Source organism: Balearica regulorum, chromosome 3 (genome assembly GCF_011004875.1).
Source record: "Balearica regulorum gibbericeps isolate bBalReg1 chromosome 3, bBalReg1.pri, whole genome shotgun sequence".
Taxonomy (NCBI): Eukaryota; Metazoa; Chordata; class Aves; order Gruiformes; family Gruidae; genus Balearica; species Balearica regulorum.
In genome coordinates, this window is record NC_046186.1 from 17,999,182 (window position 1) to 18,025,942 (window position 26,761).

At 39.8% G+C, this 26,761-nt stretch overlaps 1 long non-coding RNA gene across 1 annotated transcript; it reads left to right on the forward strand.

The window, feature by feature from the left end:
- Positions 1-1,121: 1,121 nt before the first annotated feature.
- LOC142601446 (uncharacterized) lies at positions 1,122-25,361 on the forward strand. Its single transcript, XR_012835009.1, has 5 exons — positions 1,122-1,236; positions 2,290-2,463; positions 5,633-5,717; positions 23,425-23,542; positions 25,240-25,361. It is a non-coding gene; the product is annotated as an uncharacterized LOC142601446 (long non-coding RNA).
- The last annotated feature ends 1,400 nt before the right edge of the window (positions 25,362-26,761 follow it).

Below are 26,761 nucleotides of genomic sequence, written 5' to 3' on the forward strand. Positions count from 1 at the left end.
GTTCACACAAGATGTAACAAGTATGAGACTGTAGCAGCTAAGACAGGGATTTTTTTTTTGGGTACTGGTGGAGTCTCAGTCATTTTAAGATTTTAAAACATATCTTTCCTAAAAGCTGTTCTACCTTGACCAGAAATTACAGGGTTTATGCAGAAGTCCCTGGGTGAAATGCTATGGTATGTGTTGTGCCCAAGGGCAACCTATACAATCATAATTTCAGAGTATATTAATTCTTTAGTAATGAACGTTCCCTGTTGCTACATAAAATAGGCCCATATAACATACTATCATTTGAAGTTTTCTAGCCCTAATGTCAGTATTCAGAAGCTCGTCAAAACCTTTTTGTACCTCTGCGTGCTTAGCCCAAAGAAAAGGAAAGCTAGTTAATATAAAAAGGTATTTTTAGCCTTTCTGAAAGCTTCTTATGCCAATCCCTAAAAAGAAACAAGAATTTTCTCCAAAAATGCAAATGCTCTGTCTAGAAGCAAAAGTATCGTTTTCAATTTTAACTGCCTCATCATTATGTGTCACTCCCTATGTATAGTAAGTGCTGCGTGACAGTTGTTTCTAAGAGACAATCAGGGACTTTTCCAATAACTACACAATTATATTTCATAATGTGTGTATTTGCGAGGCATGGGGCTTTATGCGTTCAAAGCATTTAGCAGTCATTAACTAATGCTCACAGTACCTCTATGGAACAGGTAAGATATAGTATTATAAAGGCAGATGGTCCTCAAGACCACACAAAGCATTGCTAGCAGAGAAAGGAACAGGCTTAGTACCTTCTGATTTCCAAATTGCATGTTCAATTCTCCAAATCAAAACATCATATTAGCTATATAACTCTATGACCACTGTTTTAGTATTATGTCCTGAAACTCCATCTCTTGCAATGGTTTTATCGGCATCCTACCCTAATGCAAGGGGTAATGCTGTGGCGCTCTACCTAATTTGTCAAGATCAGCAACATTAGCCTCTGTAGTTCTTACAAGGGCTTGACCTTACTTATTGGGCTAGTCCTCCTGAAATTAAATCACTGCATGAAAAGTATGTTTCATTAAAAATAACTGTGAAGAAGAAGTGGTATTACTTATTTTCAAAGTTTGCCTTTATTTGACAGATCAATGGCATTATGATGTGGCAGTAACGTCGATAGAGCAGCAGGGGCTACGTGCTTGCTATGCCAAGCACGGCCCTTGCTGTTAAGAGTGCTTTATAAAAGTGACTACTTAGGTAATGTATACCAGCCCAGCATAAATGAAATCTGACAGATCCTCCAAACTATTTAGAGTCCATTCTCTCCTTTTTGTGTGCAGAAGGGAAGTATACGTGTCTGCCATAGAGCAATATCCTTCCACAAGGGATTTCTTTGACCATGGGGCCCAACACCTACCCACAGCTTTTCTCCCCACTCCTTGACCCTATGTCTGGCAAAACCATCTTAAAGTCACGTGTAGGTGCTGTGATGGCAATGCAGAGTCCAGCCAAGCCTTATTAATGAATAAATCTCATGCGTACCAGACCTGAAGGAGGAATTGATAGTCACCTATCTCATCCAGAAACTTTCCAGTGCCATGCTTTCTTATTATGTTTTCTCATAAATTTGTGAAAGTGGTTGGCAAGGCAAATGTAAAGGAGCTAGCTATGGTAGAAATGTGGTGGAAGAAAACTATATGTTCAAAACGTGACTTCCTGTCTGGATTTATTTTGCTCTGAGTTTTGGGCACCATCAGGCATGGCTTCTGGACTTCCTTTCTCCTAGGGATTGTCACTATACCTTGATGTTTAGGTAGAAAACTACTGAGTGATGGACAAAGGGGGAAATAGGAGGATTGCCATACTGTCACCCTAAAGTCTATCACAAACATATAATAATATATTTCAGAGATGGATGACTGGATGAATAAGCTCATACCAGGCCTTCTGAGTTTGAATTTTGACCACTTCTGATGGAGACTAATCCAAAAAACTAAGAAAATACAAATTCTACTGGGCTGCCAGTATGTGTGTTTTGAATTAGAAAAGGAAAAATCTTCCCCCCAAAAGACCAAGTTTCCTTTCCTCTTTTTGGTTTCTGGCACAAGACATGCAAATGTGGGAGGGAGAAAATATCCAGCACAAAAGAAGAGAGTCTTGGGAAGTCAGCAATATAAAAAAAAAAAGTTTCTTGAAAAAAACCTCACCAATGCAAACTCAGTGTTTCACTATAAAATGAAAAGTAAGGTGCAGAGAAGGCGGCAGTCACAGATCTGTTTCTTTCATGTTTTTCAACTCACCTCATTCCAGATAACTTCTGGTCAGCAACTTCCATGCCACCTAAGCTCATCTCAAAGACTTAAGACATGAAGAGAAGAAGAACCACCAGTTTTGCAGAATATGATCCTGGCAGATGGAGGGATCAAACGCCTTTACAGGCAATGATCTACAGAGCAAAAGCACATCATTAGCCTCGTGAATGAGGTAGGTTACTCTTGTGAGAAGAGAATCAGAATCGTGATATTGGAAAATACAAAACACTTAATCTGGTAAGATCTGTGCATCCTCTGCATTTTCAAATGCTTATTTAAAGTTATTCTAAATTATGGTGTCATTTTATGGCTTGCCAGTGCAGCTTACTGCTCTTATAATGCCCCCAAAGGAACCTGACCATTTGCAAAAGTCAATAATGATCAGTAGTCAGCAATTGAAATGGGATGGATGGCCATTCCCTTCAATTGGGTATACGAGCACTTCCTATAGAGGGGAAATATGAAATGAAGGAGGAACTTCAGCATTTCTAAAACTGTACATCTAAATTATTGGTTAAGCTACTCTCAGTAGCATTTGGACCCCAGAAATTAGCTTTCTTCTGAACTCCAAAATTACTCAGCTCAAAAACAAGAGAGCACAAGAATTGAAAGTAGTAAGAGAATGGAGGTTTTCTGCATATGTTTTGCAGCTATTTTTGAAGGGGAAGGTAGGGTCTTAATTTGGAAGCTCCAGCACTGAAGTCTGAGGCCATGGTGCATACTGAATAATGGTATCTAGCCAGAGCGCCCTGCTCATAGGGAAGGAAATAAGGCAAATAACATACAACTGCTATTAGTCACCACCATGGCATCATTTCCAAGTTTAAGCATTTGGGGCTTGGGGGTATTTTATTAAGAATATCATATTTTCAGAAGAAGCAGATGCTTTTGTGGAAAGTTGACAGTAGCTCAATACAAAAACCTTTCCAGAACTATTAATGAGAAGTAAAGTTTAATGAATGTTTTCAACCAAAAGGTTTTTTTTAGCTTCCAACCCTAGCTGCTGGATCATAGTTTTGCAGTGCAGGATATTTAAGAAGAACCTTTCTTTTGTGAACCATATGACACAGGTAATACAAGAAGTACCAACAATGAAACTGTGCAGAATTGCCAGCACTTCATCATCACAGATTGATTTCTAATATTTATTTCATCCCATTTTCCTGGTTCTCTGCTCCTCTGTAAGGGCTAATTAAAAGCATAGGAATAAATGCACAGCTTTTCCATTAGAAGTTAATTGGTAAAGTCCCCCAAAGATATATGTGAGGGCCTGTTAATAGAAGATCTGGCAAAAGAAATACTGAAGTAACATAGCTTACAAATAATACAAAGCTATTAGGAAAAATAAATCCTGGAAAGACTTGCAGAGGACTATGATGATACTGACTGACTGTGTGATAAAATGTCAGATACAATTCAGTGATAACAATGTAAAGTGGTGCTAACTTTAGATATACAGTGACAGCTTTTGGACTGGCTCTCACCACGCAGAAGAAATCTTTGAGTTCTCTGAAAACGTCAGCCCAGGGTTCAGTACAGAGGAGGGCAAGAAAGGTAGTCAAATTTGTGGAACAGCTTCTGCAGACGGAGTGGTGAAATAGGCTAGGGGTCTTCAGCCTGAAGGGAGGAAGTGATGGAAATCCCTGAGATCATGACAGATGGGGGGAAAGTGAATAAAGAATGATTAATCGCCCTTTCTCATAACACTGGAACTAGAAGGCATCAAATGTAAACTACTGGATGGCAGGTTTGGAACAAATACCCGGTGTGTAGTTGGACTGTGCAACTCATTACTTCTTGAGTGCAAAAAAAGTTTCGGCATGCACAGAAAGTTATTAAAAATTTAAATCTTCTTATTGGAGAGTCTCTGACAACACATCATGAAGGGATGAGTGATCCAACTGAGAAACTATGACTATATATTTGCCCTGCTCTTTTACTCTTCCTTAGCTCCATTGCTGGAAATGTGACAAAAGGCTGTAAGGACTCTTGGTCTCACGTAGCAAAACTGTTCCCATGTTGAAGGGTACTTTCAGATATTCTGTTTTGTAATCTATATGATATATGAAGCGTATGTGTGAATGTGTGTGGTAGCTGGTGACGGTTGCTGTGACCACAGTGGGGAGATGTTCAGAGCAGGGCCACTGCTTCCTAGTCACAGCTTCCTCGTTGTGCCCCTTGGTGCTAATTAACCTGAGAAGAGGGAGGGGAATTCAGAGTTTCTGTGTCTCTTACTCAATTCTAGTAAATTTGTGCCAAGAAATGGTAAAACTTTTTTATGAAATGGTGAGGCCAGTATTTTGTGGTTTGGCTAATTTATTTTTTTTTCTCCCTCCTCCCCGCCCCGATTTAATTTAACCAGACAGTCAAATTTCAATAATCCTCATCACTTCTTGACTCACTGTTTTACGTTGATGTTTATTCATGTTGTCCTGGTTGTACAACTCACCAGCTCCCTCTCCTTAATGTGTTGATACCAATGTTTAGGGATGATATAAAAAACTGGAGGGAAACATGGTCATTTACTCCCTCTTGTCTTGTTTGTTTGCTTCAGAAATACTTGCACTGACACAATTAGACTTTCCTTGTGCATGGAAAGAGATAAGGTTGGGGTTTTCTGTTGTATTTGTTCTGTACCACACATATTTTCCCCACCCACTCCCTCACTCACTTTTACACATGCTCACACACAGATGTACTTGTATACTAGCAGGTTTCACAGAATTTCACTCAGCTTAGGAGAATGTGACCAATGTCTGGGATGAAAAGTTTGTATTTTCAGCATCACGAGTCATTTCCACCAATCTTACAATCACAGGTGGGTGTTTCTGGGAAGACTGCTAAAGCACCTATCACTCAACATTTAGGACACTGAAATAGCATTAGTGAAAGTAGTGCTATGAAGAGTTGGGGTGCACCAAGTTGTCACAAACTATTTGCTGCCTGCCCAGTTTAGCTCCATTTCAGAAGCGGAGAAGTGATTTATATAATAGATGATGCAGTTGTCTGTGTTTGTCTGCCTGTTCCTTTCTTGAATATGTCGGTATGGCTCATAGCTCTGCCTCATTGCCGTATCTTTGACTACTACTTCTCATACGGGAATCTACACATAGATAATTCAAGTGATTTTATGAATAGAGGGATTTTTCTGAACCTGCTGCATTTTGCGTTCTCCCTAAACTGAGTGGCTCTGCAGACAGATGAGTGCATCTGCAAGTTTCAAGATGTGCAGTTTCTGTGGGTGGGGTGGGATGAGTGTGGTGCGGTGAAAGAAGAGAAGAAACGGTCTCCAGCATCAATAAAGTTTCTGGTGCCTCACATTAATATCTGTTCTCTTACAGGTTCTGCTTTTTAAACACTGACCTCAAGAGCAGCTCTGCAGGATGAAGGGGTTATTACGTGACTGGACACCTCGAGTCACCCGGGGTAAATTACTACAGTCTCTCAGTTAGTAGTAAAGTCCTTGTGTTCTGGTGAAATCAGTGGAGCTTGTTTTCATTGGTGTAGTATCTGAGTCATCAAGTTTAATGAATCGTTACAAATAATTTAATCTGCACTTGCAGGTGCTATTAAATCATTTTTTTTTACCAAGAGATTTTTTTTTTTTAACCTACGAAGAGCAATCTTTCTCAGTCACAATGGTTTAAATATGGCGTAGTGGGATAGGTTTTGCTCATTAGAAAGCCTGATGCTGAATTCAGTATTTCCTTCTGCTAAACTTACCTCCTCCAGAATTTAAGACTAAGTTCCAGGGGATAAAACATAAGGCCCTGGTTAATTGCAAATAAATAGTGCCAGAAATCTTTACAGATGGTACCTGAAGTTCACTGTTGAAGACTATCCAGTAAACTATATATAATTTGCACGACATGTATGTACAGGAAGCAGGAGAATAACTTTTTTGTGGTTTCTCACATTTGTAAAAAAACAAAACAACAGAAAAAGAAATCAAATGAACACTCTCAGTCTGTGAAACTTCTTATTTGGGAAAACAGCAACCTGTATTTCTATTTATTTACCTTAATTAAATTAATTAATTTAACAAGTCTGAAGATTTCAGCATTTTACAGGATACAGGTGTAAATATCTGGCGAGTAGAGTGTATATATTAAACTACATCTACTTAGCTAGTAAATATTTTGCCGCATTAGTTTGCTCATTCCCAAGCAATCAGTTGTGAACTCCAGTGTTGTAACGGGTCCACAGGGAACATTTGTGCTTTGGTTGGCACTTAGATTAAATTCATCAAATGATTTTTTTTTCCCCTTCAAGGCTGACATTTCAGAATGTTTTTTTTTTTTTTAAAAGGTTGTGTGCCAACTGCCAAAGTCAATTAATTAAATGGTAAATCTGAAATTTGTAGGGGAAGACTATCGTTCCATTTTGCTGTGTGACCTTGGAAAAGTGAAAATTTAATCCACAAAACACATGGCTTACCAGAGGGTCCTGATGTGCTTGCATTGAAAGTAAAAGCAAAACTCCCAGAGATTTTTTGTGAGATTAGGGATTACCTCAAGGATAGCATTTCACCCTACATTTTCCTTCTGCTTTTGATACTTGGTAGTAATGAGAATATCCTTTGAGGTCCTGCTATGCTTGATAGCTTAAAGGATTCAGCACTTGGTAGAAGAAAAATGTGCAAATTTGTGGCCTCATTTTGCATATATTTGGAGGTACTCCAGATGAAGGCATGTTGTGCAGTCCCAGAATTTGTGATTCCTACGCTGGCCAAAGAACTTCATCTCAGATCCGTAAAGGACATCATAGAGGCAAGATTCAATAGACGCGAGCAGATGTTGATCCTGTTCCAAGGTAGCATAGATATTACAAATCTCTCCCCAAAACACACACCTCCCAAGGAGTGCATATGGCTTCAATGGCGGCAAAGGCAGCCTGGTTTCAAAGATTAGAGTGAACCTTCCCCTCTGCCTCTTACTCCCCATGTCACTTTTTGTACATCTTCTTGAACTCCTCATACTGTATTTGAAGCTTTACCATCATGAGGTGCTTGGAAATGAGTGCGGTGCACTGACTGTTCTTCAGCTGTTAGTTTTCTGTCGTTATTTTTATATTTGTTTTGTGTTTGTTTATGTTTTTCCCTACCTGAAGACCGTGGTGTGGATCAGGACCCTGTATTTTGGGCCCTGTATATGCATGGAATGGAAGCACAGCCCAAAGACAGTATAAAAGACAGTAGAAACAGTGGATAGGACAGGTGACTTGAGGCAGACAAGATGATACATGACATAGTACTTTTCTCCCTTTGCCATTTGCAATTCTTTCATTCTGTGTTTTGCTACAATTTCAAGTTCAGGACATGTACCTAATTTTTGGCCCTCATTCCCCATTTGTTTCATGAAAGTAGGTATTTGTTTCTTTGGGAAGAGAAAAGCTGCCTAAAGAGAGTAGTTTCCTACATAATCAGAAATTTGTCAGGATTTGGTCTCTAATTTGACAACTTGTCATGAGGGGAGTAGAGTTCAAGGAAAGGCACTGATCAGCCATCTGTAGCAGGGAGAAGTGGTGAAAACTGCTAGTGCCAAGGGTGTTTCTTAAATACGCACCTTGTAGGAATGTAGATGCTATATATTAAGATATTAGAAGGTAATTCTTCTCAGGATTCATAATCTTGTACCTTCTCCAACCCCTTTGCTTTATATAGTGAATAGAGCAGCAGTTATTTCTCTCAAAGCCCTGCATTCTTAGGACATGTTTATTCCTCTGCCACCTCTTTGGAATTGTCCTGCCTGTCCAGATACAGGATATTTTGCAGTACGGACATCTCATATTTTCCTGTTGAAATTCTTCCTTCTTGTGAAAGAGACTTACAGATGTGATGGCCCAGAGAGACTGAGTCACCTAGGCATGAGCAGAAGTGGGAGATCTTCAGCTCTGCTTTTCTCAGCCACTGTTACCGGATTTAATCTGAGGGATATTTGATGTAAAACATTAGCAAGAATGCCTCCAAGAATAAGATAAATGAAGGATGCTAAGCCGTGGATAATGCTTGGGGTCAAAGCTACTTTGGATTACCAGCTTCTTCATACTGTAAAAACTGAAATGTTTTTTTCTATGCCTAGAAGGAGAATCCCTGAGGGGACTTTAGTTTAAACACTTGAAGGACTTCAGATGGTGCCAAGGCTAAGCAATAGATGAACAGAAGTTTAGAATATTGAATTTTGGTTTAAATCCTACCTGAAGCACATAAAGTCTTGGGTTGGTCTAAAACTCAGCTGATGTGTGTTTAAAATTCCTTCTTGTAGGATGGCTTTGTTGATATTTGTTTATCTCACAGGAATGTTGGGCAGAGAAATGTGTCAAGTGCTCACTTATCACAGTAATAACTGTTCTATATATGGACTTAGATAGAAAAGGTGTTTTAAGTGGCTTGTGAAATTTGGCAGAGAACAAATCTCATTAATGTTTCTAGATGATCACTAGATTACCAAGTTTCCCTTAATCAATGTTGGGTGGTTATCTACATCGTTTCTGTGCAAAATGCCTGTATCTCCCTGTGAGATGTGAATCCAGTTTTCCAAGAGATCATTAAACATGAAAGAACTAAACATCCTAATTTTTTCCCCCTAAAGTTGTATCTCAGCATTGTCTTCATCAGTAGCCTTGTCTGCAGGAAGTGTAAAGTTTCCTGCTATGATTTTTTGACTGCTGCCAATTATCAGATCTACTTTTGGCAGCTTTCCCCTCAACCTGCTGATTAGCTAATGTGTGGTTACTAATACAATACGGGAAACTGGTGTAAATGAGGAAGCAAAAGATTTATTAATTTCATGTGCTAAATACTGTTTGTAATATAATTATCAATACTGTGAAAAGAAATCCTGGCTTAAGAAATAGTCAGGTTTTGATGTTTTTTGTGAAATGAGGCACAAGACTTTTTGTGCAGTAAACAGGCATATTTTCCCCTTGATACACACACATAATTTTCATTAGATTCATAGATTTTTAAAGGCAGAAGAGGGACCATTAGAGCATCTAGTCTAACTACCTGTAAAACACAGACCACAGAATTTCATCCAGTTATGCTATATCAGAATTAATAGAAAACAGGAGCCAAATCTTGAGCTGGATGTACAACAGTGTTACTCCACCAAGCTGGAATAATGGTGATTTATAACAGCTGAGAAATTGGCAATAGACTTAAGTGACAATGGATTCTTTTAGCATAAACCTAAATTAAAATGGTCACTTATATTTTAATAGCAGTGTTGAAAGAGCCTTGCTAGGAGTGAGTTTTCGCAAAGTATTTTAAACTTCAGAAGAAAATGAGTTTTTTTTCCCAAACCTTTCTGGGATGTTTGTGTTCCCTATTGTAATTTAAACTTGTCCCTTCACTGGATCTCCTGAAGAAAAGGCATAAAGTTAGCAGAAGAAAAATGTTTCTTTTAAATTGAAACCTGTGCCAAGATTCTTATTTCTAATTAATTCATGCCCTAGGATTTTAGTGGGGGAAGGAAGAACTAAATAATGTAATAAACCCCTGAATTTTCTTAGAGCCAAGAAGAACTTGAACTCAAAAGTTCAAAGATTAAAAGTCTGAAGAGCTAAAATGTAGAGTCTGTGATTTCTTTCATTAGGTTCTATATTTGGCAAAACAAGATGTCTCATCACTCTTCTGTAGCCATCTGTACATGTGTGTGGATGATGTTATTATATTTATAGCAGATACCGCCTTATCATTTAGCTACAGACAGACTTCTACCTGCTCAGAGCTACAAGGTTTAAGAATGCACTCAGACAATATTGACATAGCCAACGCCATAACATCCTGCAATCTGCACAGAAACTAAGACTTTGTGCACACCAAAGCTGAACAAAAAAACTTCCTTCCTGCTCCCTTAACTCTCTCTATGGAGAGGGTGTTTAAAGGAAAATACCAGCATGGGGAGAATATCCTTCAGATTCCTTCAGATTCCTAATCATTTTCTCAGTTCTGTCTCAGGAGAAGAAGGTGAAGGCTTTTCTGTTGAACGGTACAGAAATCTGTGACTATATCATGTCAACATTAGGAATATGTAAAAAGGAATACACCTCCTTATTAGAGTCACTGCTTATGTGGATAGTAAGCAGAGAGAATCTCCTCTCAGAATACGTACATTCTTAGTGATTACAAGCCAACTGCTGGTCTGGCTGATGAACAGTTGGAGGTGTTTTATATTTGCTTTAAAAAAAGTAAACAGAATACATACATTTTAATACACTCCCCGTACTTTTTCCCCCTAGTGCTTTTCTTCTTCAGAGGTGGAACTCTGTTTCAACATGTCACAGCACATTTTGGTGCCATTGTCACATGGAGAAAAAATGATAATAATTTCCTGCACAGATAAACATTGGAAGACATGCTCTGAAGCTCACCAGTAAACCTCACTTCTCTCTCTATTTACTTTAAGCAGGACTAGAAAAGCCAACCCCTCCTTGAGAAACAAGGCTGCCATTTGTCCTTACCCAGAAGGATTTAAGTGTTCCCCATCCTGTACAAAATCCTCATTTACCTCTGTTGTACCACTAAGTATTTGGTTACGCCACACTTGCCTACAAAGCTTGTAGCAATGTCACATGCTTTGGCCTGTTGCAGACAACATCTGCCTCATGAGCAGACGTGCATGAGATGCACAAGTCCATGGGACCTGATGAGTTGCATCCGTGGGTCTTGAGGGAACTGGCAGATGAAGTGGCCAGGCCACTCTCCATCATATTCGAGAAGTCCTGGCAGTCTGGTGAAGTTCCCGCCGACTGGAAGAGGGGGAACATAACCCCCATTTTTAAGAAGGGTAAAAAGGAAGACCCAGGGAACTACAGGCCGGTTAGTCTCACCTCCGTGCCTGACAAGATCAGGGAACAGACCCTCCTGGAGACTATGCTCAGGCACATGGAAAATAAGGAGGTGATTGGTGACAGCCAACACGGCTTCACTAAGGGCAAATCGTGCCTGACAAACTTGGTGGCCTTCTATGATGGGGTTACAGTGTCGGTGGATAAGGGAAGGGCAACTGACATCATCTACCTGGACTTGTGCAAGGCATTTGACACTGTCCCACACAACATTCTTGTCTCTAAATTGGAGAGACATGGAGTTGATGGATGGACCACTCGGTGGATAAGGAATTGGCTGGATGGTCGCACTCAAAGAGTTGTGGCCAATGGCTCAGTGTCCAAGTGGAGAAAGGTGATGAGTGACGTTCCTCAGGGGTCAGTACTGGGACCGCCACTGTTCAACATCTTTGTCGGCGACATGGACAGTGGGATCGAGTGCACCCTCAGCAAGTTTGCCGACGACATCAAGCTGTGTGGTGTGGTCGACATGCTGGAGGGAAGGGATGCCATCCAGAGGGACCTTGACAGGCTGGAGAGGTGGGCCCATGTTCAGCAAGGCCAAGTGCAAGGTCCTGCACGTGGGTCAGCGCAATCCCAAGCACGACTATAGGCTAGGCGAGGAATGGATTGAAAGCAGCCCTGAGGAGAAGGACTTGGGGGTGTTGATTGATGAGAAGCTCAACATGAGCTGGCAATGTGCGCTTGCAGCCCAGAAAGCCAACCATGTCCTGGGCTGCATCAAAAGAGGTGTGACCAGGAGGTCGAGGGAAGTGATCCTACCCCTCTACTCTGCTCTTGTGAGACCCCACCTGGAGTACTGTGTCCAGCTCTGGGGGCCCCAGTGCAAGAGAGACATGGAGCTGTTGGAGCGAGTCCAGAGGAGGGCCATGAAGCTGATCAGAGGGATGGAGCACCCCTCCTATGAAGACAGGCTGAGAGAGTTGGGGTTGTTCAGCCTGGAGAAGAGAAGGCTCTGGGGAGACCTTATTGCAGCCTTCCAGTACCTGAAGGGAGTCTACAGGAAAGATGGTGAGGGACTGTTTATGATGGAGTGTAGTGACAGGACAAGGGGTAATGGGTTTAAGCTGAAGAAGGGTCGATTTAGGTAAGATGTTAGGAACAAATTCTTCCCTGTGAGGGTGGTGAGGCACTGGAACAGGTTGCCCAGAGAAGCTGTGGATGCCCCCTCCCTGGAAGTGTTCAAGGCCAGGTTGGATGGGGCTTTGGGCAACATGGTCTAGTGGAGGGTGTCCCTGCCTGTGGCGGGGGGCGGGGGTTGGAACTAGATGATCTTTGAGGTCCCTTCCAACCCAAACCTTTCTATGATTCTATGATTCTATGAGGTACACCCAGCTCCTGAACTGTTCTTCCCACAATGCCTAAATCTAAAGTTCATTTAGCACTCTGTAAGAAAATTGAGAAAAAAATACCTCTGTATCTATTTTATGCAGCCAGGCAAGACCAACCAGCTAACAGTGCCTTCTTAAATACTGTTCCTTCGTGAACATCAGCCTGTTAGCTTGTGTTAAATGCTACTATGAAATGGATCCTCAGGAATGAAACATGGGGAACAGCAAATGAGGACAACCCTTTGCGGCACACTACCAAGTTTGATGATGTACTGCAGCACGTAGAGGCCACTGCTCATTCTCATCCTGCCTCATTATGGTATTTTCTACCCAAACGAAGATATGTGTAGTTTGCAAGCATATTTGCAAGGTAAGACAAGACAAAACATGAGTGCCATGGAGAAGCCAGACAAGAGAGGCTCTGACTGAGGTCTGAACTGTATATTGTGGGTAACTCAGTGTAATCCTGTGTTTATTGCTTGGTTCAGCCCTACATTTCTCAGGCCACTAGGCTGACCTTCAAGAAACTTTAAAAATATTGTTTTCCATAGGCTGAAGTTAGGCTATTTTTATAGAAAAATTGGCTGTGGTTTATGGTCTTGCCAAATTAAATGTATCTTCGGTGAATGTGACATGAAATCTATATAGTATAGCCTCACCAGTGAATAAAAAGGCTCCTGCAGCCGAGTCATATATAAATATCAGTAATATAAAATTCTGACAATTGTAAGAGCATTGCATTCACAGAAGCTTTGCACTTTCAGTCTGGTGATAAAACATCAGTCTGTATATAGTTCCATTTTGTCATTTGCTTGTGGAGTACTTCTTTCCTACACTAAAATTAAAATTGAAAAGACTTTTTCACTTTTGGGGAAAAGAGCACCATTGAAGAGAAATTCTCCCTGGCAAATTAATAGATAAGGTCTGCCATGCTAACTCAAAAGCAAGCAAAAGGTAAAAATTGAATCTCTTTATCACAGCTAAGTAATTTTTCTAAACTGAGGAAGTAATATAGGATGAAATATATAGGATAGATTCTCTTACAGAAAGTGCTTTTGAACTTTAAAAGATCCATAACTAATATTAGGAATGGTTATAAATGACAGTCTTCTCTTTTAGATTATGTTGCATTTATTACATTCTACCGGGACTTTATGGAGATTCTCAAGGAATTAAGGTTATATTTATGATAAAAACATGGAGCTGCTTCTAAATAGCATTTTCATCATATTAACTGTTGCCTAGATAACAGGCATATCTCCTCGAGCACCTCTATTCTGGTTTAGCACTACAGCTTGCAAATTAATACAGTCATTATAAGACAGCAAAGCTATATCACTTACCATTTCATTATTGTTCAAATCAAAATCCATATTTTTTCAGTTTTCCCTAGGGTTACAAACTGGATAGGGAAATGCTATCATCTTGCAAAATAATCTCTCAAGACTCACTCTCTTTGGTGTTAAGAGGAGCAGTTAATCATATTACAGTAATTTTCATATTAATAGGTCCTGTGCAAAGACAGAGTTAATGCTCTCCTTCTACATTCAATCCTCCAACAGAGTTTTTTATATATACATGTATTTATATATGTGTTTATGTATTTTTATATATATGTGTATATATATTAATCTGCTTGGAACTAGATTAGCACAAAAGATATCACGTCCTACTCAGTGTATGAATCGGGGTCAAATCAACAGCATACCCTTAAATTTTTAATCAAAATGGCAATCTGTCATCCCTAAGAGAGTTAGGTAATGTTTAAGTGAATAACATGAATACATACCAGGTTTTAATGGAAGATGCAGGGGAGAACTTACTGCAGCACACGAAAACACTCCATAGAGTACCTTGCAGATACTTACTCCTTACAGGAGAACCTGTGATCCTGTAGCATGCGTATCCACTCTAAAACGAAAATCATCTTTAGACCTGAATTCTGTTTTTTGAGGGATTAATGCATCCTTTACTTTTGAGATCTTCTCACATAGTGTAATTTTCTGAAAGCTTCTCATGTAATGTTGAACATGCAAGAACGTAATGTTGTTATTTAAACTCAGAGCTTTAACTTTATGCGTGAGCATTTTCTGATACTTTTTCTTTCTTCCAATCTGCTAACCTGAACCATGAGGTGTGTTCAGCAGAACTGGACTGTGAATTTAAGGTGCTGGCCAAGGGGTCGGGTGTTTGCCTAATTTTCTTCAGCCTGAATGTGAAAGAAAGGTGGGTCAGGTCTGCAGAGACGCAGGGAGACCCGGCTCCGCTCCGCTCCCGTTCTGCCCTGGCTTGGCGGGAGGCCGTTCCGTGCAGGAGCCCGAGCGCTGCCCAGGCATCACAGCTAATAAGCTCCATGGAGAGCGGGATTGAGACCTGGGGCGTGACGCCAACTTAATGTGGCTGTGTGGCTCCTGGAGGTGGTTGGCTCAGCCCACGAAGCAGCCCACCGCCACTTCGTTGACAGCGCGGAAAGATGCTCCCCTGGCAAACCTTTGCTTTCTGTCAGCATCCGCTCTCCTTTTGCTAAGCCCCGTTACCGTAATGATGCCATCTCTCTCAACGTCCTTCGTTATTCTCCCCACTGCCGTTCCCAAGGGGTCTGATTAAAACAAGCAGAAAGCTCCCTTGGATTTTACTGGCTTTGGCACTTGGGCTCTGCTCCTAGTTTGCCTTTCTCATCTGCTTTTAACTCTGCTTTCTGTTTAGACTTACTTCTGCTGCGTTCTTCACATCCCTCATCTTCCCCCACTTTTGTATACTTTTATTCCTATTCCTGACCTGCTCGACAACTGTTAAATTACTTAGGCAGTGAGTAAAATGGAGATTAAAGAAGTGCTTTGAGCTTTGAGCTAAAATGTGTTGACAGGACTCACAAGAGGCCTAGAGGAGACACGGAAAAGTGGCATCATTTTGGGTGGAAAAAAGCTAGAAAAATGATTTTCATCAGATCTGAGGACTCACCATGGTTGTGTGGCAGCACTCCTGGCTGCCTTAATGAGGTCACGAGTCCACTATTAGTATATAGAAACAGTTTTAATTGGTGATAATTTTAACATTTCTTTAACAAAACTTAAAGGCAGCTGGAATTGGGTTCTATCCTCACTGTACCAGTGTAAATCAAAAGTAATGTTATTCAAACTTACGTTGTTCTTTCTTAGCAGCACTTTAAAAGAAATCAGACTCTAACACACTCCTGAAATTCAGATATTATACTGTATTTCCATTTATAACCTGACATAATTCCCACACAGCATATGGTATTAATCTGGTGTAAACACCGTGTTATGATGATACCCGAACACATACAGCTGACATGAAAATGTCTTCAAGTACAATATTTGCAAAAGCAATTGGTAGTTAGCTTGCTGTGTGGATTTTTATTTCCTATTCATGCATACATGAAGCTACACAGGATGAAACAGTATGTATGAAAAATGAGATATTTTCACTGTTTGCAAAAAAGAAAACAAAAAATTTCAGGATTGTCTACTTTTTTTGGCCTGTCAGGCTTTCGTAAGGAAATCTCACCTTGATCTGAACACAGTGTTTTTACAGTGTTGGAATTTCCTTTGTTTGTGTTAGATGGTGGATGTATAGATTAGTGCAAGGAACACAGTGACACAAAATGAAACTGATGACATTTTTGTAAGAGAAAATTATCTCCAAAATAAGTATTTAAGGTAAATTTTAAATTCTTAGTGAAGGTAATACTCCTCTGAAAGTGTATATGCCCCAGACATCAACCTCTGCTGGTAACCAAGCATTTTTGAATGTTCCCTGCTGAGAGGGGTGGGAGACCAGCTCCCCTTGTCCAGGTAGATGCATGTGTGAAATCCTTAAAAAAATTGCCTAATATTGGAGTCGAGCCAATCATTTTGTTAAAAGGAGATAAATAAAAGCATGTCTTTTGGAAAGTAAATGCTTGCGGATGGTAATATTTTTGCTTGAACACTTGCCAGTAGGGCCAGATTCACAGCTGGTGTAAACTTTTCTAGTGCCATTGAGTTAACACCAGTTTGAGATGGAAAATTCATTTATTAGGATGAAGTGCAGCTTTTTCACAGATTGTAGCTCCACCTGCTACCCACACTCTCAATTTTTTAGCCTTTCCTAGTCCCTTTTTTTCTTCCTGAGGATCCTTTCTTAAATATGTTCCTAAGACAAAATAATGCAACCTCAGTATCACATTCTAATCATGTAGAGGAACTGCTCAAAAATCCATCTCTGCACTCATTAACATCAGTATAAATCCACAATGACTTCATTGTAATTACTTCATACTTGTGCTACAGTGAATAACGGCAGGTTAGGCTGCTGATGGCTTTGTGAAGTGAGCGCTTCCAGCTCATCCCTATTATCCAACACAATATCTTAGTTTTAAAAAAGAGATGGTTAAACAAAATGCAACAAGGCGAGTGTAAATCTGGAATAACTCCACTGAAAATTTACACCAGTGTGACTAAGAATTGAATTTAGCCCATTTGGTTGAATACCTTTTAGTGGTTTCTGCATGTTCAAGCATCCACCAGAGATTAGATGGCAACCAGCAGACTGGCTGTTATCTGCGATACAAGCAGGACACCGGAGGTGAAAGGGTAACGCATTATCACACTGCGCCACCTGGCCCATCCAACACAATTTGAGCAACCATAATTGTATTGATTACTTCTTGTGCTCATGACTAATGACCTCTAGCTGCAACCTTGCATTTTCTAAATCTTTTATATTCTGATTTAATAATAAGATTTGATTAAAAATTGCCATTAGCCAATGCCAATGATTAGTCAGCAGGACTGAATGCCGCCAAGTTCCAATGAGTTTCATTATTCTGGAATTAAAAAGGACAGAGAACTTCTCTGGGTTAATAATACGACGATTCTGTCTCAATCAGGAATGAAAGAAAACAACTCTAATGTACAAATGTAGCAAAATGTATGGCTATTACTAATAGCTGCATTTTACAGAGAAGTGTTTGAAGAATTAAAGGGACTTTGTCACAGATGGTGGGGACAGTTTGCTTTTACTTTTTATATTTGATTGGAAAGCCAGTGTCAGATGGTGTGTGAGGGGGCATTTTCCTAAAGAAAGCCGTTTCCTTTGATGAAACAAGAACATGGGGTTTATTCAGTTTCTCCATGTGCATCCCTGCCACAACAAAACAATGCAAAGTGTATGTAAGGCAAAAATGAATTGTGATGGCTTTAGCAAATGACAGGGGGATTTGTCCAGGTTATCCACCTACTGAGAATATATTAACTTATGATATTTATTTATTTCTTTTAAAATGGTGACTTAATATTTAACCAAAAGGACACATTGTCACATCTTCCACAGAAAATAAAAAAGTATGCTGTTTCCTTTCAGGAAGGTAAAATATTCAAATACATACAAATTTTTAGACACATAGCTAAATCTTGCTGAAGTGGTGTTTGGTTAAGGATATGTTTAAACATGCACCTAAGAGCTCTGCTGACTCTGAATCGAAGCCCTGGTGTTTCTGAAGATGAGGTGCACTAGGGAAGATGCTCTATGGGGGAAACATCTGCTGCGGGATGTGGTGCTCCCTCAGATCTCGTTGAAGCTGGCTGAAGGACTGGGTGACATTGAAGTCAATGAGAGCTGAAAGCACTCAGCACCTTCCAGGTTCAGACCTCTAAATAATAAAAAACCCTCGAGGAACAGTAAAAGCATTTCCCCCCCTGTTGCACAGGAGCAAGAAAACTGTCCTGTCTCACTTTCATCCTCCAGAAAACAAAACATGTCCCTAACCTGAGTCCTTTAAGATTTGTAGGGTATTTGAATAAAGAAATACCTCTTTTAATTACTGCATACACAAAATCTTTTGTCACCTTCAGGAAAATAATTTCTAAACATACTTTGTTAATAAAGTTTGCTTTTGGCAACCGTTACTTTCCGCTTATTATAAGTGCCTTTAAAATGTTTCCATTAATTAAGGCTGCTTTTATGGGCTACATCCATTTAGTAAAATTACAGAAAGAAGTGCTGCCGACACATCTGCCATTGACTTCTGTTTGCCTGAGCATTTTATACCCCCGTGAACAGCACAGTGGGGAGAGAAAGCCTGTGAAAGAGAATGATAGAAAGAGGTGAATTCTGTCCAGCAAAACATGGAGGTCAGGAGAGACTCGACTGATTACATACTCATGTTTTCCAGGATTGCACGAGGAGAGTGGAAAGTTGGTTGAACTCAGGTTACAACAGAATAGCCCTCTTAAAAAATACGAATTGAAATGCTCAGAAAATAAAAATGCATAAAATATGAGTTTGAATATATGACATTGCGTTTTTGGGGGAGCAGGCAAGAAAGAGGTTGATCTGAACATCTCAGTATTAACTTACGCAGGTTTTTATACACCCTCAGCTGAAAGCATTACTAGCCAGATTATAATTATAATTACCTTGGCTTCATCTCAGTGTTTATCTGCCATGACACCCACCCAGCCACCTGCCTGCTATTAATTCATTCAACACTAACTTCATCTTTTTTCCTTTTATCTTGTTTTTTTCCTGTTATCCTAACTTTAAAAAATGTGTCCGTTATTAGAAACAAACTAACACAATATTTGTTTGTCCATGACATCATGTGTTCCTTTGTTTAAAAAAAAAAAAAAGAAAAAAAGCAACCCAGAATTCTTCGTATTATAAAAATAACCTGTTTGTATTTTATAGTGAAAACTGGAAAGATCTGGCATTTGACTCAAAAACTCAGAACAGCTGATAATCTTCTTTAAATTAAATCTTTTTTTTTTTCATCCAGAATATTGTCAGATATTCAAATAGGAGCAAATTAATGGCAAGGGGCAATAAGTACAATACACAGTTGGCTTGTAGGATTCTGTACGAGCCCTGGGTATCTGTTGCTGTTGTTGCTCCAGAGGTGCTGAAGTTTGTCGTTTGCTCTGACAGAACACCAAAATGTCCAACTCTCCTCTAAGACAGTGCCTTAACCCCCCCCCGAAAACCAGAACAGCTTGAAATAACAGCAATTCTCTCAGTGCTTAAAGCCTTAGAAAGACTTAACACTGCATTCTGCTATGCTGTTTGTAGGACAGAAAGCGCTTCTCCCCAGTATGCCTGGGACTGTGGACTGGTGCTGTTGTGTGGATGTCCTTTTGGATGCTCGGTGAGCGGTAGGTAGATTGAAGAACAAACTGTAATGTGTCAGAGGGAGCTAATTATAATAATGGCTCGGGGTCAGGTAAATGCCTCACTATTTATCTGACCCAACCACTGTTTATTATACTCCTTGTGTCAACAGATTTTTACAGAGTGAAAATTAGCAACTAATTAATTTAATTTCAGGATTTAATGCCACTGTAAAGGAAAATAAGCAACAAGCTGTATTGAAAATAAGCTGTATTGAATAGTGGTGTTTCTAGAAGGGACCACTATAAACGTGGAAGTGAAGAGTCTTTAAAAGCAGCTTCGAGCTGAATGGTGTAAAGGTCTGATCCTGCAACCATTCATCAAGCCTCAGTTCATCAAACTGCACTTAACTTCAAGTATCTGGTCAAGTCTTGTTCAAATCAAAAGCGCGTGTTTAAATGCTTTCTGCAGTGGGGTCTTAGACCCTGCTCAAGCAACATTTCTGACTTTGTCGAGCCTGCTTGCCTGGGGAAATGTGTCAGGGTGAAGGCCTAATTGCCCGTATTCCTTTCTCTACTGTTGATGCTCCTTTTTTAAATGACATTTCTGCTCTCTGTTAGTTAAAATTTGGAAATGTCAGAATGTAAGACATGTTATGTAGACCTCTGTACAGATTTTAGGGGCACAGTTCAAGCAAGCAAATGAATGAAGGGGAATTTCTGAGGGAGTATTCTTATTGCTTCTTATTTTTTGCAGCTCCCCAAAGTATGCAAGCTGCTGTTTATTGTTGGTTCCTGACCTGTTTCAGCTGATACAGTCTTCCTTTGCCATAACTCACAAAGGCAGAGCAGCACCTTGTGTATATGGAGACAATAATTCTTTGCACTTTTACAGCCTTTTTAGCCTGAAGACTTTCAATACTTTAGGACCTACTGGGGCTGGAGGTTTCCCCATCTTTCCTACTTTCTGTCTTTTTTTCTTATATTGCTTTCCCCATCTTTCCTCCTCCCTACCCTTTTATTCTTAAAGGAGGTCAGTACTAGAGAAGCTAAGGTACACTTTTCCCAGGTCCTGGATGATTTCTTTGCTTTCAGTCCAAACTCTACTGGTGGATGAAACCCCCTCATCCCCTGAAGGCCAGAAGAGAGCCCTGGTGTGTCCCAGCCAGATCCCCATTCTGGCTGACTGAAGGTCCAGGGCTCCAAAGCGTGCTGCAGGCTGCAGCTGCTGAACAGTTTCTGACAGTTTAAGTGGCTAGCCCCAGGAGATACAAGAAATCTGTGGCAGAGCTTAGAAAACAACCCAGATGTCTTAGCTGTTGGTCTTCAGCCTTAGACATTAAACAGCTTTCACTCCTAATGTACCATCATTGGTTGCTGGGATTTTTATGTTACCCTTTAAAATTATGGGCCACTGCATGCAGGAATCTTTATTTTTAGACCTAATTTTTCTAAAGATAAATTCAAGAAATATTTTAATAGTGTGTAATTATCAGAACACATCTATCAGTCTAAAACTTTTATCCAACACTGTGCTGATTTGGCACTGTGTGGTTAGCCTGGCTCTGTCTTCAAAGTCATCTTTTATGTCAGGCAGCAATTGCTGCAAGGGAAGTATGTACAGCTACAGCTTTCACCAAGACATCGACAGCTCTGAGGCTGGGGACTGAGGCGGCAATGCGTACGTCTTATGATCTTCCTCATCTCATTGGAAAAGGTCACAGAAGTCATCAGACTGACTGCAGGACATTCCCTTGGAGCAATGCACCTTTTGTACTGCAGAACTGCTACTATTTTTGAAGCCATGGTCCATGCGGAACACAAATCTTTCTTTAGCATTTATATCAATGCATTAGAAATACCCTCAGGGGACAGGGAGAGGCTTCCTGTTCAGTGTAGTATTTCAACAAAATATTCTAAATTGGAGTAATGTTAAACAGGCAAGAAAAGCCATTGCTGGATTTTGTTCCTTCTTTCCAAAAACAAGTCAAGAACAAACTAAGGCATGGAGATCCTTGACTCTAGTCAATGAATGTATTTTTTCTTATAAGGAGATAATAATAAGAAAAAAGATCAATGAACTTGAGGTCTGAGGATTCTTTCTACATCACAAAACTCATTAGGCTGAATAGGCTGGGAAGGAGAGTGTTGTAGGGACAGCACCGCAGACCATGGACTGTGTGTTTTAGAGGAGAGCTTTGAATGTGCCCCATGTCCTCTGCTTCTACCACATGGACCTTGCACGAAATCTGTGCCCATAAAATGACCACTCTGTGCAAAGTATAAAGGATTTTATATAGTATATATTACCCTGGTTCAAGAAGTATCTGCAAAACAATCATCCGCCTAAACAGGCAAATGTCCTAATATACGCTTGATAGGGATAGAAAATGGTCCTTCATTTCACATATGCGAGTTACAAAAAGGAAAAGCCGCTAAAAAATGTACAGTCAGAAGTGTCCACAAAGTATTTTCTTCTACAGTCTCAGGGAATATTTTTCAATCAATCACAAATATTATCCTGTTCACCAGTGCCCTGGGGAAACACTTGATGAAGAGGCAGGTCGACCCTCATCCTGCATGGGTCTCTGCTATGTCTCACAACAGGTTTGCTAGCAAGCGGTCCCTGCTGCAAACAGGTATTCTGCCAGTCCTCTCCTTGAGGTGCAGTGCTAGGCGATTGGCAGGATTGTCATTTTTGGGATGAACAAATCACAATTCTGCCAATTGTCTAGCGCTGCACCTCAAGGAGAGGAGTAAACTTCATGGAGGCCTGATCCTGTAATGACGTATCATACTAATCACAGGTGACCATCAACAATGATTGTGTAGTTCAATCATCTTTCTCTTGATTACTGAATGAACACCATGAAGGCTCAATAAGGCTGAGCTTTGTTACTAAGCTTGTCTGACTATCAATATGTGAATACTCAGAGGTGTGAATAAACCCAATATGGAATGAAAATCCCACCAAACAAATGATCTTTAATGCCTAAAACATGCTCACTGGTTTTCAGATACAGCACTCTGAACTTTCTTTACAGAATTTAAAATTGATTTAACTGCATTTGATATCTATTTACATAGAAACCAAAAGAAACTTGTGTTACCTCTTCTGACGTCTGTGGCTTTTTCGTGGGCTCTAAATGTTACCATGGGTAGGTCAGCTTATCAGTCAATGTTTCATTAGCAATATCATTTTTACTTCCACTTTTTTATTTTTTTGTTACTTGTTTGTATTATGGGCTTCTGGGAAGCATGGACTTTCTCTTACCATGGTTTTGGAAGACATACCAGATGTACACTCTATTATGAATCTTCAGACATGACTAGAATAGAAACAACTAATAGTAAATGATTATTAGTCATTATTTTAGGCTATGGCAAAATGTACAGGAAAAAAAAATCATGCTAAACTGACATGTTAAAGCGCTGGAAATGGACCCAGACTAAGTTCTCAAAATCAGGATAAGCCAAGGCTGTTGCTGGTTACTTCTTAATTAACTAAATGAAGCATACACAGTCAATAAAGATCTAACTTTTGCAAGGCAAATAAGCTAGGACTTTTATGGATGCCAATAAAAGGAATGTTGTCTGGAAGATATTCATTAGCAGAGTGGAAGATGTCTGTAGAGGCTATGGTCCAGAAAGTTGGTGGATTTAATGGCACGGGCATGGAGGATTGTGTAATAAAGTGAGTGGAGCTGGTAAAAAAAAGAAGTAGCACTTCTTCAGTGTGAATATGTTTCATTAAACCAGCAGTAAATTGCATGGACTTTTATTGTCTCCTGGTCTACATTAGCCAAGGTCTGACTAATGCTTGTGGGTCTACCCATTCATTTGCAGAACAATAAGGCTGGTTTATTGTTCCTCACAAGCTGAAGGGTAGATAAGTAAAACATAGTTGGATGCCAACTGTGCATGTGGGAAGGTGAAAAGCATTTGTGAACCAGCAAATTCTCAGGTATGTATAATACCCCTTTTTTTTCATATTTGTGATTGTATGGTTAAACAAGAAAAAAGGAAACCCTTACCTTTTCAGCTGTGATTTATTCCCACCCCAACAGTGTTCTCCTTGCAGTTTTGAAACCTCTTCATACTGTGACAGGTTGAGGAGGAAGTAAGGAAGGAAAAACTGAAGTTTCTGGAGAATGAAAAAGATCAGCAGAAGCAGAAAAAGTGGTAGCGTGGTCAAGAGCAGCATTACATATGTACGCCCCAGTGTCACTTCAGAGTCACGTGTGCCCCTGCTCTTCAGTCAGACTGTGAGGAGGCTGGTGATGTACCCCGTACTGGCTGTCTTTTAGAAACTCCCATGGTCTCCAGAAGCAATGCGATGACTAAAGCTATTTCTCCAAGGGATAGCTGCTTTGTGAATTTTATAGCTGTTCAAGTGATACATGAAAGTGTGACCCAATATGCTCTTGTGGCTATGCAGTTATTGTGCTGAAATAATGATTATTTCTAGGTCTTTTTACTTTATTGCTCACGGACCTCCTTGTACTTTGCAGAGGGTGCAACATTTCAGCTTCTTTTTTCAGTTTTGTTGAAGGTAAGGTAAGGCAGTCACAGGGCCAGGACCAGAACCAACATCCCGTGAATTTCATCACCACCACCTCCAGTGTCTCTTACTGCTTCCCAGATTGGAAGGTGCTGGTCCATACTCCTTTGGTTATGTTTTAGATCAACAAGGGTCTGCCACCCTGGAGACTTCAGTGCTTTCAGTTATCTGGTGCCTCATTTCTCATGGAAAAAAGGTAGTTTGGCATACCATCATGTAGCCACCCATTTTGTCTCCAAATACAATGGAAAAAGGCTAGGCAAATCTCAGGAAGATCAAGCAAGTTAAAAATATGGGTTACTGATCACCAACTGATGTGATGTGCTTAGCATTTGGGGTACATCTAGATACCAAGATCCTACAATAAATATGGATGCAAAAGGCATATAGGTGCTAGAATAGTACGGAAAAGAATGAGAATTAATTACCTAGTTGATTTTATTTTACTTTTTTTAAATGTCCTTCACCTCTTGTAGCTTCTCCTGTAAATGGACAATGCCTGACAGAATTTGAGGACTATTAAGAAACTAACAGTACATTCTGCATTGGATAATGAATGGCTTGTATGATTTTCCGGCTGAAATGTGCAGAGCCATGGAACAGTTAAATGGATGTCAAACAATCATTTAAAATCATGCGTTGTTCTTTTGATGCCAAAGTGGTGGCTAGTTCAGCTTAAACTTTGCATCGCACAAACAGGAAAATTATGCATCCAAGAAAAAGGAGCAAATGGTAACACCTACTTCAGCATAGCAAAACTGTGTTTGGCTATTTGTCTTCTGCAACTCCATAGCTGTTCTACTACCTGTAATCAGAGTGCTAAGATGAATACTTGTTTTTATCTAGGTGGATAAACGTTGATGACAATTGCATAATATACTAAAAAACTAGAGAGAATGTTTTAGTCGCTGTAGCAGGGCAGATTTAGGATTCGCTACTGAAATTGTACTGTGCACATGAGTAACTGCTTTTTTTGGTGTGACTAAGTTGCTCTCTGTTTAGCTCTGATATCCCTAATATTTACAATTTCCGAGCCTTTCTAGGATCTGTTATTTTTACACTGGCACATACAAAACTTCTTGAATAAATCTTGACTGCAGGCATAAGAGATGCTCTTCAGACTGGTGTCCGGTTTGGCTGCCGTGGATGCTGTTTCCCACCGAGTGAACTGAGACTCAGGATGTGACAGCAGTAATGAAGCCTCACCAACTCCTTTAAAGGTAGATGTTCTAGACACTGTGGGATTTGAGGTTATTCTGATACAGGCTACCTGAATATGGTCATATTGCCCCCCTGATATATACCACATCAGAACTGTGGTATTTGGGCTGCTATATTTAAGAGACTTTTTGGAAAAGACCCTACAAATATGAATAATTACATTTTGTCATGAAGAACTAAAAGCATAGAAACCTCTTATTCGGTTTTCTCTAGTCATTTCTCCAGACCACTGATTTAAGAAGAAAAGATTATCCTTCTTCCCTCTCCTCAGCCTCTGAGGAATTCATATTAATTTTTAGTTAATAGCTGAAGCACCAGTGCAAATGTGAGTTGTGTCCCTGCATCTATTAGGATATAAATACCTGTCCTTTTTTCCCTCCTGCAGGTCACTCTATTTTAAAAGAGGCAATGGTAAATTTAACATCCAAGGTGTTGTGAATGGAAGACTAAACGCAGGTGTAGAAAAATCTTGCAGTTCTGCTTTCAATAGAGGTTAATTTTCTGATAGTTTTGTGATGAAACTGAAAACAGAAGAAGAATTGCACTTCTGCTGTGGAACAAAAGCCTCACTCACATGGCTTGCTGACATGTGCTGACTACACAAACAACTCTATATCTTTTTGCTTCAGCCTCTTCTTTTAATCATAAAATACTTGCAGAAAATTAGAAGAGCTTCCAAATCCGCGTGCGTACCTTGGCCAGATAAATGGAGTATCACTGTAACCCAAATTTTGTTTGTGTGAAAGATCCCACTGAAGGTGGGGTTTCTGTGGGATTTCTTCAGTGCCTTGAGCACACTTTACTTTCTTGGAAAGATGTCTTTCTAAAGTGCTTTGAGAATTACTATGAGCATTGTATGACTTCAGCATTATTTTTCGATCCAGGGCTGACTATAGATATATCTACAATTTTACACAAGAAACTCAGATCACTATTACATTTCACATTGACCGCCATGTTGCTTTCTAATGATTCACAATTAGTTTGACTAAGATATCAACCAGTAGCTAACAAATATCATGAACCTGTCTGTCATTAGAAGTTTTGTCTCTTTAATGGGCCGATGATCTTGTTAGGAAAATCTAAGCTTTAAAGTTTTTAAAAAACATAAATAAAATAAAGACCTTTTTGCCTCTTCAGATGACGTAGCCATCAACCATTAGCAAACACATTATCCCTCAAAATCAGAAGAATTATGCTTTAATTATCAATACACATTTAAAAATAATTGGGACTAAAATGTCCTCCTCAGTACCTTTGGGGATACATCTGCAGCTTGACCTCACCACGTCTTTTTCTATATTGAGCTAGTTTTGATGTTTTAATAGGCACAATATTACAACTTCACACTGTGACATAATATTTTGCCTTCAAATACATACACATAGGCAACACAAGGGA